Source organism: Mustelus asterias, unplaced genomic scaffold (assembly GCF_964213995.1).
Source record: "Mustelus asterias unplaced genomic scaffold, sMusAst1.hap1.1 HAP1_SCAFFOLD_3259, whole genome shotgun sequence".
In the NCBI taxonomy this organism is placed as follows: domain Eukaryota; kingdom Metazoa; phylum Chordata; class Chondrichthyes; order Carcharhiniformes; family Triakidae; genus Mustelus; species Mustelus asterias.
The window spans coordinates 22501-27030 of record NW_027593204.1 but is presented as its reverse complement, the minus strand read 5'-3'; the positions used below and the strand labels follow the sequence as shown (position 1 = coordinate 27030).

The window sequence follows — 4530 nt, the reverse complement described above, 5'->3', positions numbered from 1 at the left end:
CACGGCACGACCGAGCACCGATCCAGGCATCAAGCGTCACACGCGTCAAGCTGCCGTCCTCCACGCGACGGCACTGAACGGCCACGGCAACCCACCGGCAGGCAACCGAGCACGGACCACGCGAGGCAACGTGTCCGGAGACGTCCAGCGGACAGTCACTCCACTCTCTCACTCTCTGTGCCGGAGCACCCAACCGAGCCAACTCTTGCGGATCCTTCCCGTGGACGAGCCACACACACACATCAACAGAGAGTCAACCCCCCTGGCCCGAGCCTAACGGAAGGCACACACGGTCCCGGCAGCGAGGCAGTCACGTTCTCTCTCTCTGGCAACCCGATGACAGCCGTGCCGGCGACCCCGAGGTGGCTGGGCCAGTGCGGGAGCGGGCAGTGCCGACGAGCCCGGAGGCGGACGCCGGCACCCAAGAGGTCAAGCTCTCCGACGCGGATTACTCTGGGTCTGCACTTAGGGGGACAGAGAGGACGGCACCTCTGCGACACCCCAGCCGCGCTCTTCGGCGCACGGATGCGCGCGAAGTGCGATTGATTGTCAAGCGACCCTCAGACAGACGTAGCCCCGGGAGGAACCCGGGGCCGCAAAGTGCGTTCAAAGTGTCGATGATCAATGTGTCCTGCAATTCACATTAATTCTCGCAGCTAGCTGCGTTCTTCATCGACGCACGAGCCGAGTGATCCACCGCTAAAAGTTGTATCGGGTTTCGGATCGGTTGCCCGATCCTGGGACGCGCAAAACGCTCCCCCGCCGACGTGACGGTGGAGCCCCAGCCTGGCGCGTACCACGGCGTGAGCCCGGAGGCGCACGCACTCGAGCGACAATCAAGCGAAAAAAAGGAGGAATCAGGGCGCTCGCAGGCGTTGAGTGCCGGCGTGGGTGAGGGGCCGGGGCCCGCCACGCGCCGTCACGCCCCGCAACAGCCAGAGGCAGAGTTCTCTGGTGTCACCGTCTGGCGGTAGGCTCGAGAGTCGAGGCGAGGCCGCAGCGGACTGAGTCGGGTGCAAGCCGCGGAGGACAGGCCGACGCTACGGGCGCAAGCCGACCCCGCACGCCCCAACCTCGGCGGGCTGGGGAAGGGGGCGCGGCGGAACGCTCGCAAGCGCGGCTGCCCCCGCGGACAGGCACATTCTCTCGAACGCGGTGGACGCTCGCTCAAGTCAGCACGAGACCAGACCGGACCGACAGGCGGACAACGAATCTTTAAACCTCGCACCCACCCTCCGCACACGGGTGCCGGAGGAATGGTGAGCATGAACAGGTACCCCTCACCGGGCTTTGAAGAGAGTGACTAGAATGCGACCAAAGCTTCACCGCGGCGGGAGACAAAAAGGCCCCTGACTGCACCAGAACGTCTCCCTGCGGAGTCACACAGTGGCCGTTCACCGTGGTCCCGTCGACAAGCCGCCAGGACAAGCACCCAAGCCCGCAGCAGCTCTCTTCGTTTCAACTGCGGATGTAATGCTGCAAGGCGGTGGCAAGGTCACGTCGCAGCCCGCAAGCCGTCGCCAAGGCGAGAGGAAGACGGTCCCCACAGCGGGCACACACAGACGGACGTGGAGCACGGGGCGGCGGCCCACAGGTGCGCACACGCGCCGTGCCGAGGATCGGTGCGGACGCCGGTGACATCGCACCCGGCAGAGCGGCTAGGCAGAAGTCGCTGCGGAGGAGGAGCACCGTCGGCGGAACGGTCTGCTGGCGGGCGAGGGACCAAACGAGCAGCTAGAACGGGCGGAGTGGACCGGACTGCAGAAGCGGAGTGAGTGCGTGGCTGACGCCACCGTCTCCCTCCGAGCGTCTGCTCGCGCCGGCCAAACCGCCGAACCGCTGAACGAAAGGACCGCATCGTCCCACGCAGGCAGGCCGGCCGTGTTGCCGTGCGTGCCCCCACCTCTCGGACGGACTGCAAAGACACCCTACGAAGCCAACGGCGAAGCCCTTCCAACGGCGCAGGCGTAGCGTGTGCGGCACCCGCATGGACTTGCCGGCGTGCAACCGAGCGTGTGCGTGCTCGTCGGTGGCGGCGCCCGCGCGCCGGCCCAACCGAGTGGGACCGAGATCGACGTCGCCCGGCTTCGGCGGAACGTGCGTACGGGTGACCAGGCCCGTTCGACGGGTACGGCGAAATTGTCGGTGTGACCTCCCACCCGCGTGGGAGGCGCCAGCGTCAGTACGGGCCACGGCCCCGGGGCCAACCCCCGTGAGGCTCTCCTGCCTGGCCCAACCGGCGCAGCCTTCGAGTTCAAGGAGTGACGGGCCGCCCTCCCCGGAGAGGTGGCGGGCCCCCGGCCGACAAAGATCCTTCACAACGTGTTCACCAACAGAAACCTTGTTACGATTTTTATTCTGTGTTACGGGTTTCGGTTCGGGCCCCCGGAGAGGTTGTCCGATACCTGGCCCCGGGGCCGGCCCCCGTGAGGCTCTCCTGCCTGGCCCAACCGGCGCCAGCCTTCGCGTTCAAGGAGTGACGGGCCGCCCTCCCCGGAGAGGTGGCGGGCCCCCGGCCGACAAAGATCCTTCACAACGTGTTCACCAACAGAAACCTTGTTACGACTTTTATACCGTGTCGGGTTTCGGCTCGGGCCCCCGGAGAGGTTGTCCGATCCTGGGACGCGCTAAACGCTCCCCCGCCGACGTGACGGTGGAGCCCCAGCCTGGCGCGTACCACGGCGTGAGCCCCGGAGGCACACGCACTCGAGCGACAATCAAGCGAAAAACCTTTCTCGGAGGAAACAGGGCGCTCGCAGGCGTTGAGTGCCGGCGTGGGTGACGGGCCGGAGCCCGACACGCGCCGTCACGCCCCGCAACAGCCAGAGGCAGAGTTCTCTGGTGTCACCGTCTGTCGGAAGGCTCGAGAGTCGAGGCGAGGCCGCAGCGGACTGAGTCGGGTGCAAGCCGCGGAGGACAGGCCGACGCTACGGGCGCAAGCCGACCCCGCACGCCCCAACCTCGGCGGGCTGGGGAAGGGGGCGCGGCGGAACGCTCGCAAGCGCGGCTGCCCCCGCGGACAGGCACATTCTCTCGAACGCGGAGGACACTCGCTCAAGTCAGCACGAGACCGGACCGACAGGCGGACCACGAATCTTTAAACCTCGCACCCACCCTCTGCACGCGGGTGCTCGAGGAATGGTGAGCATGAACAGGTACCCCGTACCGGGATTGAAGAGAGAGTGACTAGAATGCGACCAAAGCTTCACCGCGGCGGGAGACAAAAAGGCCCCTGACTGCACCAGAACGTCTCCCTGCGGAGTCACACAGTGGCCGTTCACCGTGGTCCCGTCGACAAGCCGCCAGGACAAGCACCCAAGCCCGCAGCAGCTCTCTTCGTTTCAACTGCGGATGTAATGCTGCAAGGCGGTGGCAAGGTCACGTCGCAGCCCGCAAGCCGTCGCCCAGGCGAGAGGAAGACGGTCCCCACAGCGGGCACACACGGACGGACGTGGAGCACGGGGCGGCGGCCCACAGGTGCGCACCCGCGCCGTGCCGAGGATCGGTGCGGACGCCGGAGACATCGCACCCGGCAGAGGGGCTAGGCAGAAGTCGCTGCGGAGGAGGAGCACCGTCGGCGGAACGGTCTGCTGGAGGGCGAGGGACCAAACGAGCAGCTAGAACGGGCGGAGTGGACCGGACTGCAGAAGCAGAGTGAGTGCGTGGCTGACGCCACCGTCTCCCCCCAAGCATCTGCTCGCGCCGGCCAAACCGTGGAACCGCTGAACGAAAGGACCGCATCGTCCCAAGCAGGCAGGCCGGCCGTGTTGCCGTGCGTGCCCCCACCTCTCGGACGGACTGCAAAGACACCCCCACAGGGCTGTGTGCGACGCCAACGGCGAAGCCCTTCCAACGACGCAGGCGTTGCGTGTGCGGCACCAATGCCGAGGATCGGTGCGGACGCCGGAGACATCGCACCCGGCAGAGGGGCTAGGCAGAAGTCGCTGCGGAGGAGGAGCACCGTCGGCGGAACGGTCTGCTGGCGGGCGAGGGACCAAACGAGCAGCTAGAACGGGCGGAGTGGACCGGACTGCAGAAGCAGAGTGAGTGCGTGGCTGACGCCACCGTCTCCCCCCCAAGCATCTGCTCGCGCCGGCCAAACCGTGGAACCGCTGAACGAAAGGACCGCATCGTCCCAAGCAGGCAGGCCGGCCGTGTTGCCGTGCGTGCCCCCACCTCTCGGACGGACTGCAAAGACACCCCCACAGGGCTGTGTGCGACGCCAACGGCGAAGCCCTTCCAACGACGCAGGCGTTGCGTGTGCGGCACCAATGCCGAGGATCGGTGCGGACGCCGGAGACATCGCACCCGGCAGAGGGGCTAGGCAGAAGTCGCTGCGGAGGAGGAGCACCGTCGGCGGAACGGTCTGCTGGCGGGCGAGGGACCAAACGAGCAGCTAGAACGGGCGGAGTGGACCGGACTGCAGAAGCAGAGTGAGTGCGTGGCTGACGCCACCGTCTCCCCCCAAGCATCTGCTCGCGCCGGCCAAACCGTGGAACCGCTGAACGAAAGGACCGCATCGTCCCAAGC

General features: G+C 67.0%; 1 non-coding gene across 1 annotated transcript; it reads right to left on the bottom strand.

Moving 5' to 3' along the window:
* Window positions 1–554: 554 nt before the first annotated feature.
* Window positions 555–708, bottom strand: LOC144490418 (5.8S ribosomal RNA). Its single transcript, XR_013497251.1, has one exon. It is a non-coding gene; the product is annotated as a 5.8S ribosomal RNA (ribosomal RNA).
* Between the last annotated feature and the right edge of the window lie 3822 nt (window positions 709–4530).